This window comes from Sciurus carolinensis, chromosome 11 (genome assembly GCF_902686445.1).
Source record: "Sciurus carolinensis chromosome 11, mSciCar1.2, whole genome shotgun sequence".
Taxonomy (NCBI): Eukaryota; Metazoa; Chordata; class Mammalia; order Rodentia; family Sciuridae; genus Sciurus; species Sciurus carolinensis.
Genome location: NC_062223.1, coordinates 70,248,376 through 70,270,403, shown reverse-complemented (window position 1 = coordinate 70,270,403; position 22,028 = coordinate 70,248,376). Strand labels below are relative to the sequence as shown.

Sequence of the window (22,028 nt, the reverse complement as noted above, 5' to 3'; positions counted from 1 at the left end):
AAATTTATAAATAAAGCTTACCAAGTGGGGAACATGGCCCTCACCGGTACAGACGGTGTTACTCTCAGGTGTCATCACACAAGAAACACCATGTATCAGTTTATGGCATTTATATATTCCAGAGTTGTCTTTTTCTTTCTATACATCTGAAGTACAAGCACATAGATTGGTCTTCTACATTGCCCAGGCAAGCCAACCATGCAGGTTAACTTTACCAACAGAAGATTATACAGTGGTATCCAGTGGCCTGTATACTGCCTCATAGAGCTGATTTCCCATTATTCAGGCCTAATAAACATTTTTTCAAACCCACCATAGGTTAGGAATAAATAACCTACTGCTGGACTAGGCAACAGAAATTATACATCATGCCACAAAACTATTGGATCTGCTCAGAGTTCCCTGTGACTACAGTATAGGACTTCCCAGGGTAGCTCAACCTGACAATGAGGTGGAATGGACTTGCTTTCTTAATTATTTTACCATGCTTGCTGACAGACTCTTCTTCTTTGTACTGCTGTTATAAAATATGGATATAATGTGTCTCCAGAGATCTGTCCTGAAGGCCTGGTAGAAGACGTGGGGTGGTGTAAGATTGTCAGGGACACTAAGGGGCTTCTGAAGCACTGAAGGGGTGATGTGTTAGGGCAAACACTGTTAGTTTCTAGAACAGCTTGTTATTCCAGGGAGTGAGATCATTTGAACGCTGAACCATGCGATAATAAAGGGAAGGGAGAGGGGAACTGACCACTTCCCCTGTCTCTTAGGTAGGGATCAAAACAGAATGATCTTGGTTGTAAAGACAACGAATGTATTCACAAAACATCTGAAGAAATCCATCTCTGCACTGGGAGCACGACCTATCTTATATATTCCTCCTGCTTGTAGGCATAGCGTGGTCTTCCATTTTGTCCTGGTCTGCCACTGCCAAGGAGCACACGGGTAACAAAATGCCTTCATTGCCTCCATTGAGTCCTCCAAGTTCTGTCTTTGGGATCAGTAAACAGATGCTGGGGAATTGGTAGTCTTAGGGTTGAATACTGAAAATGCACTCCAGTTTAATACAATTGCTTTTTTTTATCGTTATCTTGACAATTGACTTAATAGATTAAAAGTTTGATGGTTTCAAAAAATTTACCTAGTAAGACAGGGAACTCCATTTCAGAAGTTCAGAACTCTCATTCCTGGGTTGTAAGAAACTTGGGTAAGTTTGTCCAGAAGGTGAATATAAGGGACTGGTCACACTCACACCTTGAGCTACATCTTCTACCTGTTGGTGTTTGGGGCCTTCTGAGTCACATAAGAAGGAATGTCCAGATCATTGGTGAAATGGTGGACAGGAATATCTCCAAATAGCACATTTTATTGATCCCAAACATTTCTTATGTCTAATTCTTGCTTTAAAAAAATAATTTTTTAAAAAATGGAAAAAACTCACCTATGATAACTTTATTTTGAGCACATAATTGTTATTCTCTCGTGAAATCACTTTTTAAGTCTGTGTGCTTAAATGATATATTTTTACTTTGTCTCACTAAAAGCTTTTGATTTTTTCTGAGGATTCTCTCTCTCTCTCTCTGAACCAAACTTTTAATTCAAGTGTTGCTAGCCTGAATCCTTGAGAGATAAATATTCTACCTGGCCTCAACTGAGAATGCAAATTTAAGATTTACAGATTGTTAAAAGCTGTATCTTATATTATTTTTGTATTTAAAACTGCTGACGAGTCAATCTAAGCTATTTTTTCTGACTGCCTATTATGTTTATTGCTCACATGTTTTTTAATTACATGGTACCAAATTAGCTTATGGATAAACAAGCACATAACTTAAAACAGTTGTTAGCCTCAGTCAACTTCTCAACATGACTTTTATAAATCCATGACAAAGAAATTAATTTGAATACATTTTTGTGGTCCATTAATCAACTGGGATAGTATTCATCTCTACATATTTAAGATATAATGTTTAATGCTTTCTATGTCTATGGGCAGTTTAACAATTACAGTTAAAATGAGTTTGTGAGACTGACACCAGAGACCACACCCACCCCCCACCCCCACATTCCCTCTATAAACTGGAACAAGACAGGGATGCCCTCTTTCACCACTTCTATTCAACATCATCCTTGAAACACCAGCCAGAGCAATTAGACAGACCAAATTAAAGGGATACAAATAGGAAAAGAAGAACTCAAGCTGTCACTATTTGCTGATGACATGATTCTATATTTAGAGGATCCAAGAAACTCCACGAGAAAACTTCTAGAAGTAAAAAATGAATTCAGCAAAGTAGCAGGATATAAAATCAATACACATAAATCTAATGCATTTCTATTCATAAGTGATGAATCCTTTGAAAGAGAAATTAGGAAAATCATTCCATTCACAAAAGCCTCAAAAAAATAAAATATTTGGAAATCAATCTAACAAAAGAGGTTAAAGACCTCTACAATGAAAACTACAGAACACTAAAGAAAGAAATTAGCAAAAACCTTAGAAGATGGAAAGATCTCCCATGTTCTTGGATAGGCAGAATTAATATTGCCAAAATGGCCATAGTACCAAAAGCACCGGTATGAATCTACATCGTGCACAACCATAGAATGAAATGTTGTATCCCATTTGTGTAGAATGAATCAAAATGCATTATTTAATTATTTAAATAAAAAAATAATTAAAAAATAAAAGATGAAACTAAATTTAAAAAATGAGTTTTTGTAGTGCTATCATGGGCAAGGTATTTCACTGCCATCCTAAAATGTCTCTCAAACCTGTTAAATAATCTTGCATTATGTTTGATGTTCATAGTCTACTTTGCTTCAATTAAATGTAGAATCTTTTCAACAAAATAAATGGACTGTCTTTTAAACAAAATGTAGATCTATTTTTCTAATATGTCATCATATTGTTTGGTTTGCTTTTGTTTCAGGATTTGTGATTTTTTACTTTTTACTCATTATTTTTACTTGTACATGACAGTATAATCCATTTTGATATAATTATACAAGCATGCAATATAACTTATTCTAGTTAGGACCCCATTCTCATAGAAGTGCAGGATGGTGGCGTTGACCATGATGTTTTCACGTATGTTCTTAGGGAAATTATGTCAGATTCATTCTACTCTCTTTCCTTGTCCTATCCCCCATTCTTCATTTTATGCCCCATTGTCTTATCAACTGAATTTCTTTGAAGAATGACTTTATGACATTTGCCAGTAAGTGGATGGATCTGGAGAGTAACATGTGAAGTGAAATTAGCCAGTACCAAAAAGTCCAAGGTTGAATGATTTCTCTGAAATGTGGAAGCTAACCCAGGATATATAATATTTTAAATGGATATTTTTCTTCATGTTTAATTACTTGAAAGCATAGGATATTGCTTTGATGTTTTGATTAATGCATACATTCTAGAGGAACTTAAAGTAAATTTTTGATTGCATTTATAGTCTAGTTCTAATAGTTCAGCTTGACTCATTGGCTCTTAGCAAAATTTACAAAGAAGATGGCTTAAGAATAAAGATTTTATTTTATTTACATGTTTTTATTTTTTGCTCTAATTAGTTGTACATGACAGTAGAATTCATTTATATATTTTGATAAATCATACATAAATGGAATGCAAGCTCTCATTTTTCTGATCATTCCTATTGTAGGATCACATATGTATGATATGCAGATGCTAAGGTTTTATTTTTTATCAAGATTATTTCCTATGTTTTCTGGTGATTTTGTTAGGTGGATTGCTTAAAAATTAAGTACTGTAAGACCTAGGAATTATTCAAATATTTATTTGTTCTAAAGACTTTTTGGTTTATATCTGGTTAAAGAACTACTATTTGTGAGGTGATATGACTCATTAATACAAATATTCTGAAGCTTTAAATATCTGATGATCTGGACAGAATGCTGTAGATCATTACATTTGTCTTATATTGTAGGGGCAACTGACTTGTTTTATTAAGTTGATTAGGTCTCTATGTAGTAAGAGTATATTTTGTTTGTAGTCATTGTAGATAATCGGAGTCATATAGTTAATAAGCATACTCTTGCTTTATTCATTATTCATCTCAAGGTGAATCAAGGTTGTAGATCGAGTATAAGAGATGCATAAAACTGACTATTTTAAAGTGTTTGTCTCAGTTCTGTCTGCATTTTAATTTGGTTTCAAAACACATTTAAGTATATATGTTTATCTGCTTAATTAGTGACATAATATTAATTCTTGTACTTTGAATTTAAAACTTTTACAGTTCTATAAAATGTGCCTATATTCTAAAGATGTTATGAATATAATGCCCAACAGTGCCCAGATGATGATTAACTTTAATTTGTAAGAGAACCCTCCCAAACAGGCACTCTGGTGCAGATCTGACAGGACTACCCTTACAAATAAGTTGGTGTTCTTTGATTGAATAAAGAATATAGAACTAAAGAGATTGCTTATTAGTTCAAATGTACTATACAGACTGGATTGATTTGTTCATTAATGTCTTGCTTTTTTCTGACCTAAGAGCTAATCTTTCAAAAAACTCTCTGTTGCTTAAACTTGGTTAATAATGGATTTTCTGTTACTGACTCATATCCTGCCTGTCATTTTCCCTCTAATATAGGACATTCAGACCAAAGAGTAGGCCAAAGCTCCCATAGCATTGTAGGAAGATGCTGAGAAAATTATCAGCAATGTCTTCAGAAGAAATCTTTCAGAGAGAGGGGATGGGATCATATGGAGTCACTTGTCAAACCCCACCAGAAATAAACAGATGAACCGTAGCAGTAAAAAGAAAAAAATCCTTTTCATCAATAAGAAATCCACATTTCCAGTACCACTAGCTCTTCTGGGAATGCATCCTTCAGTCTGTCTTAGCATATTGTCATTATGCTATTTGATATGCATTCAAGTATCCCTCTGATAAAATCTTCTTGCCTAAGTAGGCCTATAAGTCAAAAATGTCAACATAAATATTCTAACTAGCTAATATTGTTCTTTTTGTTGTGAAAAATGATTTTGTTTTTTTTTAAATCTACCACAGCCCATGTATGTTGGAATGATCTAAAACCCATCACTGTAAAAGTTTTGGGTCACAAAATAGTGGCCAGATGCCCAGACCTGGACACTATTACTAAGTTGTACAAAATACTTAAAACATGGTTTAAAAGACTTTACCAAATATTGTCTATTTTCACCCTATTTTTGGCACTGAAAATTATCCTCTCCTCTTACTCTTGTTCTGTACATCTTTAACTCTCCAGTTCCATTCATAAGTAAATGCTAAAATCCAGAATATTATAAATGATTGTTACTCAGGTATATGAATAGCTAGACTTATGACCAGGTGATGACCAACCCTATTTAAGATTAGGTAGGAAACATTTTCACCACCCCAATTTTCTCCTCAAGGACATCCAACCAAGTTCAATCTGAAGTGATTATAGAAAATGGATCTTTACCTTTAAGTGTTCCTTGAAAATGAGAAGTAAAATAAGTAAAGAGGAATTTATTATCTCATCCTGCTCTTATACTACCTGGATGGCATAGCTGATTTTTTTATCCAATCTTAATCTTATTTATCTTTGAGGACAGGATACCTGAAGACTGGGTCTTTCTTTTCATGTGGGCTGGATAAAACCAGCTGTATCTAAGATGGATACCAGAATGGCCACAAGACAACTTCTAACTTCATTGTAATAAAGTACATAAATATTCCTCAAAATATTCCTGCATTATCTTATCCTTTCCCCTCATTTCTTTTACCCTGTATTTATAACCTCCTGACCCCACAAGGGGTGAGAACTTGGTTTGCATGTTTATTTTCCACTTTTTATTTTCTTCTACTCTAATCAATGAGGGCTTGGACTTGTTATTGTTCTACAATTCCAAAAGGGAGAAAGAACCCAGACTTGGGGCTCAAAATAGGTAACAATAGTGGGAGGGTTGTCTGAGTCTTTGGGAGCCCAACATCCACCCAAATCACCCAGAAGGTGTCACATGGAGTCAAAGGAGGCTATTCCAAAGTTTCAAGATTTAGTGTTATTCAGCCTGTTGAATAATACAGCCCAACAGAACTTTCTGGTGACCTGTTATTCATTTATTCTTTACTGTTCCAGTTTTTACATGGGGCGGGAGTGGGTTAAAACCAAGTTTGTTTTACCACTGTGCTAAATCTCCCATCCTTTAATTTATTTTTTTATTTTTAATTTTGAGACAAGATGTCAGAAGTTTCTGAGTGCCTCAGTAATTGCTAAAGCTGGCCTTAAATTGCAATATTCCTAACTCAGGCTCCTGAGTCACTGGGAGTATTGGAATAGACCACCATACCAGGCTGCTATTCCATTTTGGATTGGGAATGTCTCTCCTCTGCCTGTTCCATCATTGCATTTTTTTTTTTTTTAAGAGTACATGGCTTGTTTGATTTCACAGGCTCACATTTGAGTGAAAGTTGCCTCAGGATATATTTTGCTTTGAGTTTTTCCATAGACACTTAAGGTAAGACTTTGGACATTGGACATTTAAATTAAGAATTTTGAAATAAATGTATTTTATATGTGATGGGCATGAATTTCAAGAGGCTGGTGGTGGAACATTATGGTTTGGATATTGGTCTCCTCCAGAACTCATGTTGGAATTCAACTATTTTTTTGTCACAGTATTAATGTTGAACTTTTGGGAGATGATAGGACCAAAAGTGTGGTGCCCTCATGGGTGCCATTAACAACATTATCAAAGACTGAATAAGTCCTTGTTTGCATCCTTTTCTTCTGTTTCCAGCTGCAAGATTACCCAGCAAGAAATTGCTTTTCAGAGGCTAGCAACTTGAACCTGAAATTTGCTGCCTCCAGAACTCTAAGCCAATAAATTTCTGTTCATTTAAAATTATCCAACCCCAGATATTCTATATAACAATGCAAAGTGGAGTAAGACACAATACTATACTTATTTCATCTTGTGCTTTCCATATTTCATGATGTTATTAAAATTATCAATAAAATAAAAATTTAAGCCAAAATCTTTAAAGCATCAAAGAGCCTACTATCTATTTGTAAAAGGAGGTAAATAATTTGAAGAAATAATGAATGAAATTTTTCTATTACATAATAACAACCAAATTCTAAATTTAACAACTTGTCAAACACAAGCAAAAAAAAAAAAAAAGAAAGTCACTGTCAGACATACCAGTGTGAAACTAAAAAAATGACATAAAATATAAAATAAGATGACAAAAAATAGAAAAAGATATTTTTCAAAAACCTAATAGAGAGAGGTGACTTCTTTGCAGCTCTAGTGGAAGCCAAAACAGGGGAATGGAGTCTTTAATTCTCTGAAAGAAAATAACATACATGCAGAGTGATATAATCTTGAAAAATTATGGTAGAAAGAGGACATTGAAAACAAAAATTTGAGGATTTACCACTAGAAAATGCACAGTAAAGGAAATAAAAAATCGTTTTCCTCAGTGGAAGGACAATGTTACCTGCAGAATTTTAAATATGCAGGAATAATTAATGGGCTACAAAAAGGATAAATATGTAGAACTCAGCAGTAAGACTCCCTGATAGTCATACAAAGCAGTTGAAAATATGTCCATAGAAAAACCTGCACACAGATGTCTGTAGATGCTTTATTCACAATTGCCAACACTTGGAAGTCAGAAAAGATTTTATTCAGTTGTTGAATGAATAAATACACTCTGGTGTATTCACATGATGGAATATAATTCAGTACTAAATAAAATCTGTTATGAAAACATGAAAAAATGTAGACGACCCTTAAAGGTGTAGTAGTAAGTAAAGAAAGTCAATCTAAAAAGCCTATTTACTGTATAGTTCTAATTATACAATGTTCTGGAAAAGGCTAAACTATGAAAATAGTAAACATTGGTTTTCAGAGTTTAATTGTGAGGGAAGGATGAACTGATGAAGTTACAGAGGATTTTTTGGTGTGATACTATAAGGGTAGAGGCATGTCATTAAACATTTGTTAAAACTCGACGTGTACCATCAGAAAGGAAAAGTAACGTAAAGTGTGAATTTTGGATGGTATTTATGTGTCAATGAAGTTCATCTGTTTTTTAAAGAAAAGTACTATTTTGGTGGGGGATGTTGTTAACAAAGGAGAGTAGGCAGTAGAGAGGAAAGTGGAAGATGGGAAATCTCTGTACTTTCTACTCTGTTTTGTTTGTGAACATAAAAATTCCCTAAAAATAGTCTATTACAAAATGAAACAGAAATTTACAGCATTGCATGGGGAAATTGACAATCAATAATCACTTCAGAAAAGATTCAGTACAAGTCTTTAATAAATTGATAGAATAAACTTAAAATTCACTAATAAGAGCACTTTAACAATATGAATACAACCCGGCTGTATTGTCTGCATGTAGGACATTACACACACTGTGGCCATTGTGTCTCTAATCATTGGCTTACTCAGAGAAGAACTGGATTGATGGCATAGGAAAGTTAATTTTTTGGTAGGGGACAGGAGAGAAGAAAGTTGAATGTCTGGAATGAGGGAGTGAAGATGTGCATTTCTAGAGCTAGTTTAGTGATCAGCCTAAGACAGATGTGGTCTTCACCAGCAAAACTTCCTTTGTAGGAAAGACAACAAAACCGAAAGTAACAGGAGACTGAATAGAGATGAATTGAATTTAAGATTAAAAAAAAATAATGTCACTGGCTCTTTGCGGTTCCAAATCCACGGGTATTTGTCACCGCCTGCAGCAACAATTTGTGTGGGTCTTTATAGGTGGTGGACTGGAAACTGAGCTACTTCTATCTCTGGGCTGCTTCCTTCCTTACTTGCTTATTTATAGAGGATACAGGAAATGAGGCTTACTTGCTTTGAGAGGAGAGAGAGAGGCTTTGCATAAGAGAGAAAGAGAGACTTTGCTTAAGAGAGAGAGACTACATTTTCAGAGATCTATATCTTCTTAGTTCTGTGCTTCTTCTTAAAGGTGTGTCCTGCATCCTGTGAACTAAGGGTGCGTCTATCTGAGGTGCTTCTTAGTGATGTGTCCCGCGTACTGCGATCTGACTATCTGTGATCTAGAGGTGTGTTCTCAATTCTCCGCTCTGCCTTCTGCTGCTGCCTGCTGCTTCTCTCTGTGAGCTGCTTCTATCTGCCTGCTGCCTTTTCTTCTTCCTTTCTGCTAGTGGCTTCTCCACTACTTACTGCTAGCTGCTGCTCTTACTGCTGCTCCTTACTGTTGCGCCCCCGCCCACTGCCCACTTATATTCCCTCCAGGAATTGGAGGTCGGGGCCACGCCAGTTGCGATCAGGCGAGGAGCCAGCTGCCCTATCACAACAAGGGTCAAAACAAGCAAGCCCAAGCAGGCGCGCTCGGGAACACCTGTGCACGCGTTGTGAGCGTGGACTTAACTGAATATGGCCAGTGATAAATCACCTGAGTGTGCTTATGTCAATTAACCTCCCCACCGCCCATGTGATCAGTTGCCGTTCTGGCTGGCACAGCCCCCAACAATAAAGACATAGGAGGTAGCCAAAGAAAAGCAAAATAGGACACAGAAGAAAACTGAAGCAATGGACAAGAACAAATGCTAAAATCCACAAATAAAATAAGCTTACATTGCTAGAGAGGAAATAGTAAAAGAAAGATGTGGGGATCTAAAAATAATCAAAGGGAAATCAGTAGAAGAAGGGGACCAGAGGATAAGAGGCACGGAGGGAGAGGGATGTGCTGGGGAATGATTCTGGCCAAATAATATTGTTGCATTATGTATATGTACTGATACCTAACAACGAATCCTATCATTATGTACAACTATAATGTACTAATAAAAACTGTGGCAAGAGAAAAAAACTAAAATAAACTTACTTCTATAAATGTATTCTACTTTCATGTACAACTAATTAGAACAAACCAAAAAATTAAAAATTAAAAATGTTTAATAGTGAATTATGATATGGCCTAGGAATTCTAATGACATGTGTATGTTGCCTCAAACTGAAAATAAGTGGTAAGAAACACTTATACATAAGTGTACACTTCATAGTAGCTAAAAGGATGGATATAAACCAAATGCCCATTATTTAATGCATAAATAAGATGTGGTACATTCATACCAAAAAAATCTTCCATAAAAGGATGTTCTGAGGTAGCCACAGTGTGGCTGAACCTTGAAAACATTATGCTAAGGAAAAGGAACCATAAAGAAAATGTGAAATATTGTGTCATTACTTTTATAAGAAATATTCAAAATACATAAATCCACATAGACTGAAGGCAGATTGGTGGTTGCCAAGATCTAGGGGAGTTGGGAATGGGGAGCCATTGCTAAATGGGGTTGTCTTTTGAGATGATAAAATTAGTTTGAAACTTGGTAAAGATTCTTTTTCTATAACATTGTGAATATACTAAATGCTAGTGGACTGTATGATTTAAAATGGTTAATTTGGATTATGTGAAATTAACCATAATAAAAAAGAAATCATGTACATTTCCAATTAAATAAGGTGTATTAAAACCAAAAAAACTTAAAAGTAGAACTGAAACACTGATCAGTCTAAATTATCACATTATATTGTACTATTATTGATGCTCTGGAGTCCACATTTGCCCATCCTATATGTTCAGAGGACATACTACATAATGATGTGTTACTATTCATCTCTTCCCAACTTTCAGTTGGAATAGGTAACTTTCAGTTGGCCACAGAAGATGTATTCACGTGATGAAAATGGGAAAATTTTATAACCAGTAATTATGGACTGGGAGTATAACTCAATAGAGTACTTACCTAGCATGCATGAGGCCGTGGGTTTGGTCTCCTGCAATAACAAAATTCCAAACCAGGAGTTTTCTTTTTCTGAAAGTTAAACATTTACTACACACCATTGATTGGAACCTTCACGGTCTTGTCTGCTTCTCTTAGACCACTGACTGTGATCCCAGGAATACAGACTATGTCTTATTCAACTATCAGTTTTGAGGACAAAAAAACAGTTTTTGGCAAAGACTGAGCATATTCAAGAATCAAAGAATGTGTTCTGCAAACTTTTCTGTCTCCAGGCTTCTATGGTTTCTTTCCCTGTTTTCCAGTTGAAATTCCTTAGGAAGTTTTCTAGCTATATTCTGAATAAACTAAGAGAATCTGTCTATACTTTTTTTTTTAATGAGAGAAGAACAAGAACCCATGGTCCAGGTAGCCATCCCCAGCTTGGATTAAGCAATGTTTGGAACTCTGGAGCAGAGAGGAAATGTCAGGTGGCAGCTGTGATAATTGCTTTCTTCCTTACAGAGGTTCTCTCAGATTTTTCCTAAAGTTAATCATCAGCTGTGGAGGAATATTTCTTTCTATAGAATCAGTTGACCCCTACTAAAAGCCAACTTTCTTTCTGAGATACATAGAAAATATTTCATGGACACTTATTCCAATATCATTATGAAAAAAATCTGTTCAAGTTTTTCTTCACTTTTTTCCTAGTAAACTATATACATTCATAAAGCCTTTTTTGTTTCATGCAGCATAATAAAATCACAGTGTTGTGTGAAAAAATGTAAGTCTTAAAGAAAAATCTGTAGACATGGATTCTTTGATAGATGAAAATTTCCCCTTTCCTTTATAATTATAGAGAAATTTGTTTGATTAGAAATGTCAAGAATAGCAACAATGAATATTATTCTTATTCCTACAATCTAATCTGTGAATATTCATAAGTATTAACTTTTCCTGGTCTCTATTAACATAAATTGTAAGGCAAGAAATCTGCAATATTGAAAAAAGATAGTAGGCAAAAAGTTGCCTATCCTTCATTTCAGGAATCATGACTTCATTGCTGGATCAATGTCAGGGACAAGGACTGAGTTTTCTGTAACAGGTAGGTTATGACAATCTTTTGATAAAACCTCAAAAATATTAAACCATAAGAGTAATTTGGTACACAAACAACTCTTCCAAGAGAATTTGGCATAGTGCTATCAATTAAGCCAGAGGTTCTGAAGGAAGCTTTAGGACACCATCCTTTACAAGACCAGAACAAAACAGGGATGCCCTCTTTCACCACTTCTATTCAACATCATCCTTGAAACACTAGCAAGAGCAATTAGACAGACCAAAGAAATTAAAGGGATATAAATAGGAAGAGAAGAATTTAAGCTGTCACTATTTGCTGACAACATGATTCTATATTTGGAGGACCCAAGAAACTCCATGAGAAAACTTCTAGAACTAATAAATGAATTCAGCAAAGTATCAGGATATAAAATCAATACACATAAATCTAATACATTTCTCTTCATAAGTGATGAATCCTCTGAAAGAGAAATTAGGAAAACCACTCCATTCACAATAGCCTCAAAAAAATAAAATACTTGGAAATCAATCTAACAAAAGAGGTGAAAGACCTCTTCAATGAAAACTACAGAACACTAAAGAAAGAAATTAGCAAAAACTTTAGAAGATGGAAAGATCTCCCATGTTCTTGGATAGGCAGAATTAATATTGTCAAAATGGTCATACTACCAAAGGCACCGAACAGATTCAATGCAATTCCAATTAAAATCCCAAACATTCCTCATAGAAATAGAGAAAGCAATCATGAAATTCATCTGAAGAGTAAGAGACCTTGAATAGCCAAAGCAATCCTGAATAGGAAGAGTGAAGCAGGAGGTAACACAATACCAGACCTTAAACTATACTATAGAGCAATAGTAACAAAAACTGCATGGTATTGGCACCAAAATAGACAGGCAGACCAATGGTACAGAATAGAAGACACAGAGAAACCCACATAAATACAGTCACTTCATACTAGCAAAGGAGCCAAAAACATATAATGGAGAAAAGATAGCCTGTTCAACAAATGGTGCTGGGAAAACTGGAAATTTATATGCAGTAAAATGAAATTAAACCCCTATCTCTCACCCTGCACAAAACTCAACTCAAAATGGATCAAGGACCTCAGAATCAGACCAGAGACACTGCACCAAATAGAAGAAAAAGTAAGTCTGAATCTTCATCATGTAGGCTTAGGACCAGACTTCCTTAACAAGACTCCCAAAGCACAAGAAATCAAAGTAAGAATCAATAAATGGGATGAATTCAAACTAAAATTTTTTTTCTCAGCAAAGAATACAATTAATAATTTGAAGAGAGAGTCTACAGAGGGGGAGAAAATCTTTTCCGTGCACACTTCAGATAGACCACTAATCTCCAAAATTTATAAAGAACTTTCCAAAGTTTACAATAAAAATACAAAGAACCCAATCAATAAATGAAGCAAGGAACTGGACACTTTACAGAAGAAGATATACAGGTGATCAACAAATATATGAAAAAGTGTTCAACATCTCTAATAATTAGAGAAATGCAAATTAAAAGCAACCTAAGATTTCATCTTACTCCAATTAGAATGGCTATTATCAAGAACACAAACAATAATAGATGTTGGCATGGATGTGGGGAAAAAGGCACACTTTTACATTGTTGGTGGAGTTGCAAATTGGTGCAGCCACTCTGGAAAGCAGTGTGGAGAATCCTCAGAAGACTTGGGATAACTTGGATAACTTTAGACCCAGTTATCCCACTCCTCAGTTTGTACCCAAAGGACCTAAAATTAGCATACTACAGTAACACAGCCACATCAATGTTTATAGCAGCTCCATTCACAATAGCTAGATTGTGGAACCAAGTTAGATACCCTTCAACAGATGAATGGATAAAGAAACTGTTGTATATATACACAATGGAATAGTACTCAGCCATAAAGAATAATAATATTATGGCATTTAAAGATAATTGGATGGAATGGAGAATATCATGCTACATGAAATAAGCTGATCCCAAAAAACCAAAGGCCAAATGTTTTCCCTGATATGTGGATGATGATATATAATGGGGGTGGGGGTAAGAGAAGATTGGAGGAACTTTAGATTATGTAGAGGGAAATGAGAGGGGGAGGGGGGTTATGAAAGATGGTAGAATGAGACAAACATCAGTACCCTATGTACATGTATGATTACATGAATGGTGTGAATCTACATCGTGTACAACCATAGAAATGAAAAGATGCACTCCATTTGTGTACCTTGAATCAAAATGTAGTCTGTAAAAATAAAAAGTTTAAATAAAAAACTTGCATAAGGCCAATACACAGGAGAGTTTATCTGAAAATCACCTATGGATGTGGCTTGTGACTCATGAGGTGTGGCTCGAATGAAATGGATCAGAAGCGCTTGAGAATATCAGTGTAACTTCCTGAGAAGAGTCTCACCATAGATGAGAATGGTGGGAACACCTGGTTAAGAGAATAATTCTGTAAACTGGCCTGCAGTGCTGACCCCCACACATGCTTTCTTTGCCAAAGAGCAATCTGCCTGAAGCATTGCCAGGCCTGAGTGGACAGAATATGTGTCCACTGAGCAAACTGAAGCAGGGGGTGAAGGCCAGGCAGTCAGCGCAGGTAATGAATGATGGGGTCCAGAGGGGATGAGGACTGGTTGTTACACAGAGGACAATGGGTCATTGACCTCTGCAAGCATGCCCTGGGCACTCTGGATGGCTAACAAGTAACCCCCACTTCACTGCTCCGAGGCACATACATGGAGAAGAAAGAGAATAAGGATTAAAAGGCTCTATAAAGAACAAGATGCAACCCCTCCTGCATAATCAGCTCTGGTGCCTCTTCTCCTGGAAATCTGTCTCTACCATTCTCTCAGATAAAACTTGCTTTCTACACTTGCCTGGGTGTTTCTTGGGTTTTTAATCTTCGAAACTAGGGAACAAGGACCTGTTTCTGATCTGCAAGACCCATGTCATTAGTACAGCACAAAGCCTGCCAGCTTGATCTGAAAGGCACACCGAGTACAAAATGAAAGGAGGCTGTCATATCCCCTCATCCCCACCCCCAAATTCTACTGGCAGGAAGCAAGCTGATAAAACCATTCACTACTTTTCATGGAAAAGGAGGGATGACTCAGAGGGCAGAGCAAGAGCCCAGGGAGCAGACGCAGAAGCCATTATTGCCCTTGAATCTGGAAACCTAATCAAAGAACTCCAACTGCAGTTTCCCATCTGGATTTTAGAATTTGACATGGTCTGTTGTTATATCTCTCTGTCTACCCCGTTTCTCAACTTCTTTTCCACCTACTTGTCTCCTTAAGGTCACAGGCCTGTCTTCAGGTTGCTCCAGAGAAAAGTGCACCACGGAGAGCAGGTTCCTGGCCCACGAGTGGGAGGCAGAGGATTCACAGCTGCAGTCACTTTTAATCTTTTTAGTGAGAGAAAGGACTGCACTTAACCTCAGAGCAGGGCACCTCCCAGTTCTCCTTCCTGTTGTGGGAGGCTCTCTCATGCTCAGGTTTATTTCTTCAGTTCCAGTCAAAGAAAATGGAATATACGGATGTTCAAGCAATGTGTGATGACTGAATGAGGAAATGAGTTTATCTGACCTGATTTCCACATGTGTCTTTAGGGATGATAATGGCTATTCCAGTGAATTGACATGAGAAACACGGAGGGTAGAAGGCCGCTGACCCAGTGTCTTATCAGTGAGACTGATTTTCTCCCTTTGGGTGGGAGCACAGGCATTTTCTAATGAGCGAGCGTTTTAGTATTCGGTCAAAGTTGGAGCCCGGGATCCAACAGTTGCTAGTGAGGAAGATCAAACTATCTCATTCCAAACTTATTTCTGTGATATACTTTTAAGTTGGCTATTCAGAGAGACTGCCAACCTGTGAGACAAAGGAAGGCTCTGGAAGGCTTCTCTTTTGTTAAAAGAAATGTCTATCTACCTGCACTAGTAAAGTGCACAGTGCATGCAGGTAGAGGCTTTTCTATGTGATATCCCCTTCCTACCTAGGAAAGATCTTTTCTCAGGAAGAAGAGATTGAGACCATTTGCCCAAAGAGAGGTTACCCCAGCTGGCCTGGGAAACTTCACCTCTATGAAAAAGTGCCCGTGTCACCCTCCCTCCCAGAAGTCCAGCTGCTGTTCCCCAGTTTAGCTCAGTATAAAGTTCATCCATCTCGCCCTCTTGGAGTCTCATACTTGGGTATGCATTCCACGCTTAAGCACATTAAATATTTGTAGGCATGTCTTCCCTCACGGTATGTATACTGTGAATTCATTTTGGTGGTTAAACTTATTAAAACCTTTGGAGGAAAAAAGAGTAAATTTAAAGCTACCTGTATGTAAAAGAAGAGCAACCTAAATAATGAGAAGCAGCTAAATGGCAGATGAATTTTCTAGTGGCAGCACTATTATCTACCTCATGAGGACAAAGGAGATGACACAGGTTACTCTCACCTGGTGCTTGACCTGAAGTACATGTTCAAATATGAATTCTTTTCTCCCCAGCACAGAATTAACTTTGAAGATCAAATGTATCCAAAGAGGAGTTATTAGGGGGATCTCTCCAGCTACATTCTGGGAGTTTAATTTGAATATCTAAGACTTGCCCTGTGACTACCAGCAAGTTAGAGTTTTTGGGTCCTGGGAAATGTCACTCCTTGAAGATGGCTTATTTTGGCAGGCTGAGCAATTTGATACAAAGGGTGCTCTCTCTGGAATATTTTTTTTATCTGCATTAAGATCAGGCTGCAAAAGGGAGAATTGACTTTTATTACCACCCTTAGTTCCCATAATCACTCTCAAATAGAGGACTGAGAAATAAAACTACATTTGCATGAACTTCCCTTAAATGATTCTGTCCCTTGGGTTCATTCAAATTGCAGAGAGACTGTCCTGGAGATCACTTTCTCCACAAAGAATAATTTATAAGTCCTCAGAAACTTTCTATCTGTCCCAACCTCTCCCTCCCTCATAGAAAAGGGAATATATAAGTTTGTACATAATGTTAAACTGGTGGTTAATCATACTTCTGTGATTGTCCCTCATGCTGGGACTTCTCATTTTGCATAAAAATAAATTCATATGTCTTTTTTCCTGTTTAATCTTTGTCTGTTTCTTTCCAGTGGTCTTTGAGAGGTCAGAGGGGAATTTTCCCATTGCCCCTACACAGCTCTTGGGAGGGGATTTTCTTGACCTCTTGTGCTGAGGCTTGTACTGGTGCCTATGTTCTCTGTTGCTATGCTAGGAGTCCACAGGTGATTGTCCATGTCTGATTCCCTGAGAGTTCTTCACAGTGAGAGCACACTGTGCATGGTAGAATTTCAGTAAGTTTCTCAATTGAAGAAGCTGGTAAAGCCCTCCAATCCACTGTTTGACTGTGTCTTGTAAGGCGGGTCCACCCACAATGCTGAAAACACTTTCAGTTTCATTTACAGGTCTCAGCTCAGTTCTCGGAAATGCTTATTTAAAAATAAACATGAGTTTTGACACATTTGTGTTTCGGCTGTTTTCTCTAGGTGTTCCTGTGCCTTCTTTTCTCTTATTACTTTTTTTCTTTTTTCCTTCTTGTCAATTGCCTAATTTAACTTCCACTTGAAAAATTCTGATGTTTTATGAAGGAAAGAGAATATGCCAAACTTTTCCAGGGTAGCTTCAGAGAGTCCAGTATCACCCAGGGTAGGAGTAGGGTGAGGTAAGAGAGGCATCTGGGAGTGACAAGGGAAACTGAGAGTATTTGCTCAACTTTGCACTCCAAGTGCCTCACTATCCTCACCCTATTTCCAGCCCTCGCCTGGCTCTGACTGACAGCTTTGTGGATTGGACCAGTCCACTTCCAGTCCATTGGTTAAATAGTAAAGGGCAGCTAAGAGTGCTGGTTCTTTCTTGCCTGGAATTTACCTCTAGTCTTTTCCTTAAAGCAGACTCAAAGGTTGTGAAGAGGTTATTTATAAGCGGCTCTGTTAACCACTTGAAATCCAGTGAGCAATACTTGACAACAAAGAAAAAGGGAGAAGAGGAAGAAAAATCAGACAACCCAGAGAAAGTCAGGGAGGCATCAGTTCCTGCCTTCTGTGGGCTTCTCTCCCCACCTCTCAGGGCAGGGCCAGCTGCAGTCAGTAGGCTCTACTTACCAGAAGAAGTATAGAGAAAAAGTATCCTCCTTGCTCTGGATATTTGGAATATTTTCTATTTCAGATGTCTAATAAAATGTCCATCCTGCTCACTGTAGAAAGACTGAATTTCTGAGCAAATTATCAAGTGGTGTCTTCCTAGCAGATAGGGCTTCCTCTTACACACTGCAGGCCCCAGTGAAGGGAGTGTTTCAACATCTTTGAGCTATTTTCAAGTTCCTGAAAAACAACTTAGGCAACTGGTAACATTTTGACCTACATGTCAGAGAGGTGTTATCTAGAGTAAGGCTAGTGGGAATATATTGTTTTGCTCTGTGACCTTGAAAAATTGGTAACATTTTATCAATTGGTCAATTGAGAAAATCAAGTGAAATTAGAGGGTTTATTTAGGTTTCCTGTCAGTTTTGTTGATCAAATTAGATGATTCCAGTTGCAAACAAGAATTAGGGACTCAAAATGGAGTTGAAGAATATCATGCTAAGTGAAATAAGCCAAACCCATAAAAACCAAAGACTGAATGTTTTCTCATATGCGGATGCTAATTCACAATAAGTGGGGTGGGGCTAGGGAAGAAAAGAGTTTAGATTAGGTAGAGGAAGTGAAGGGATATGGGGGAGAAAAGATAGCAGAGTGAAACAGACATTAACTCATGTACATATATGACTACATGAACGATGTGATCTTACAATATGTCCAATCAGAAAAATGAGAAATTACACTCTATTTATATATGATTTATCAAAATGTATGAATGCATTCTCCTGTCATTAATTAGAATAAATAAAATTTTTTTAAAAATAGAAAATGTCCCTTTGTAATCAACTCAATCTCAACCTTGAGTGGGGATATTGAACCTGATTATGAAAAACAGAAGACATAACTCAAGTAGACTTCTACCACCAAACCAAAGGGAGAACTCCAGGTACTTTTCTAGAAATTATTACCTTTCTGATAATCTATGGTAATAATTTCTGCAAAATACAAGTTAAATATCCACCAGTGGATACCTAGAGAATTTAAGGTGGGTGAGGACTTGGGGTAGAGAATTTAAGGTGGGATAGTTTTTCAGGTGGGTTAGCTCCATTTGCAGAGAGTCCAAGGAACTGTCAACATGGCTGAGCTCTTCAGAGTGGCCACCATGGAAGTCAGTGATAGGGATGGGCTTAGAAGAGAAACTACTGGCCATGTGGCAGCAGTTCCTCAAGGGATTATACTCTCTTCTCACATGTCTGGTGATTTTGGAGAGCAATATAAAAGATTACTAATCACAGGGATTTGGGATCCAATTTGAGGAAGAAACTGATTCAGGGATTTTGTGAGTTTGGGCAAACAAGACTTGTAGTTCATGGAATTTGTGATATCATTTTAAAGAGATATTTATGAAACTTCAAAGTCATGAACCTGAATGGAGATATCATTTATGTATTGTGTTCAAACAAATCCTGATGGCACTACCATGAAAATGCTGTATATTCAAAATACATGCTGATTCTGATAAATTGTACCATATGCAGTACTAACCACCTCCCTTACCCAAGCTGCCATGGTCTCCTTCCTGGATTGTTACACAGTGTTCTAGCTCATTTCTCTGTTTTGCAGTTCTACTCTGAACCCCCTCCTCTCAGCTTATTCTCCATATGGTAGTATAATTGATCATTTTAAACTGGTAGGATGTTATTGCTCTGCAATGCAGACCTCCAACATTTTTCCATCTCACTCTTAGCAAAAGTCATACTCCCTATAATGCCCCCAAGGTCCTAGGCCATCACACCTGCTCTGTCCCTACTTTCTCTCTGACATCTCCTCCCTTCCTGTTGTGCTACAGCCACACTAGCTTCCTTGCTGTCCTCAGTCACCCCGGGCACCCCCCTTTGGAGTTCATCGATCTTGCTGCGTTTGTTTGAAAAGTGCCTTTCACAGCTCTCCCTGTGGTTCACTGATCACTGTCATCCCAGTTCTTCTCATATAACCCCCTCAAAGAAGTCAGCCCGGAAGACACACTATCAAGCACTGATCCTTCAAGTCTAGCAGGCAGCATCCCCTTTCCTTTGCCATGTTCTTCTCCATGGAAATTGATGCCATCCCATATACTATGTCATTCTCCTGCCTCAGGAAAACAGTTTCTTACACTCAGAGTTTCTAGAGATAGGTAGCACAGCAGGCCACACAGCAAAGACACCATCGTGTTCAGATGGCAGAAATCAGGAACAAGGGGAAGGTTCAGGCCATGGCCTTACTTAGGTTTCCAAGAAAGGGCAGGCAGGGCAGGGTGAAAGTTTTAGGATTGGCCTGTTTGAATAATTTTAGCCGGCTCTAAACTACAGGATGATCCTTGGTTGCCAGGCACCTGGCCTTGGGATGACAAAGGCCGAGAAATATTGTCACCTGGGGCACTTGAGCCAGAGAGAAAAGATCTGGCTCTATGCTGGTTGGATATCACATCAAACAGTAATGCAGCCACATCAGTGTTTATAGCAGCTCAATTCACAATAGCTAGATTGTGGAACCAACCTAGATGCCCTTCAATAGATGAATGGATAAAGAAAATATGGTATATATACACAATGGAATATTATTAAGCCATAAAGAAGAATAATATTATGGCATTTGCAGATAAATGGATGGAATTGGAGAATATCATGCTAAGTGAAATAAGCCAATCCCAAAAAACCAAATGGTGAATATTTTCCCTGATAAGTGGATGATGATATATAATGGGGGTGTAGGGGAGGGGCGTGAGAGAAGAATGGAGAAACTTTAGATTACAATAGAGAGAAATGAGAGGGAGGAGGGGGTGGGGGTATGAAAAATGGTGGAATGAGACATCACTATCCTACGTACATGTATGATTACACAAATAGTATGAATCTACATTGTGCACAACCATTGAAATGAAAAGATGTAACCTATTTGTGTACAATGAACCAAATGCAGTCTGTGAAAATAAAAAAAAAAATTAAAAAATTAAAAAAATAAAAAAGGCATGGCCTGGGGTGGTCCCTTTGTTATCTTTGAGAATTTGCTAATCCAGAGAAGGGCATTCTGTCCCCAGTCAGAAAGAATTTAGTTTTTAGGACTTACAAAATAGAGGTGTTTAGTTAATGATCTACTCTCTGACCCTCCTGATCTATTGCCCTGACCTCTAATGAGCACAGAATATAGTATTATCTTCTTGATAATACTTAAGGTTATTTCTTGATATCACTTCTTGACAAGCTGAATTTAAAGAAATTTATAATGTAAATTTTATTATTATTTTTTTCCTATAAGTAATGAGGCTTTGACAAAAAACATCTTTATGATATAGGCCCAATTCTCCATCATGTCAGTTTAGGAAACAACTTCCTCAATAAGACTCCTAAAGCACAAGAAATAAAATCAAGAATCAATAAATGAGTTGGTATCAAACTGAAATGTTTCTTCACAGCAAAGTAAACAATCAAGAACATTCTGAAGAGAGCCTACAGAATGAGAGAAATTCTTTGTCACCTGAACTTCAGATAGAGCATTAATCTTCAGGATATACAAATAATTCAAAAGAACCCACACACACAAAAATAAATGGGCAAAGCAACTGAAAAAGCACTTCACAGAAGAAAAAATATGAATGGTCAACAAACATACAAAATTGTGCAAAATATCTAGCAACTGGAGAAATGCAAATTAAAACTACACTGAGATTCCATCTCACTTCAGTCAGAATGGCAATTATCAAGAATAGAAGTAACAATAAAAGCTGGCAAGGACGTGGGGATAAAGGCACACTCATACATTGCTGGTGGGACTGCAAATTGGTGCAATCACTATGGAAAGCAGTATGAAGATTCTTCAGGATACTTTTACATTAATTTATTAATGTGTGTATTTATTTCCTTTTTTGAGGGGGGAGTACTGGAGACTAAACCCAGGGGCACTCTACTTCTGAGCTACTATCCCAGCTCCTTATTCTTTTTATAGTTTGAGATAGGGTTTCGGGATAAATGTTCTTAATATATATTAGATGATTCTTCTTGGAAGAGGAGGAAGAAGTCCCTAATGCAATGTCTTTATGATGCTCTTTGTGGTGAATCATGTCCAAGACATGAT

At 37.2% G+C, this 22,028-nt stretch overlaps 1 protein-coding gene across 1 annotated transcript in view; it reads right to left on the bottom strand.

Moving 5' to 3' along the window:
- Positions 1–15,216, bottom strand: part of LOC124960397 (interferon-induced very large GTPase 1-like) — a 30,074-nt gene extending 14,858 nt beyond the window's left edge. The window contains exon 1 of the mRNA XM_047519148.1: positions 15,110–15,216. The gene's annotated coding sequence lies outside the window, so the exon portion shown is untranslated. The remainder of the gene's footprint in view (positions 1–15,109) is intronic.
- Between the last annotated feature and the right edge of the window lie 6,812 nt (positions 15,217–22,028).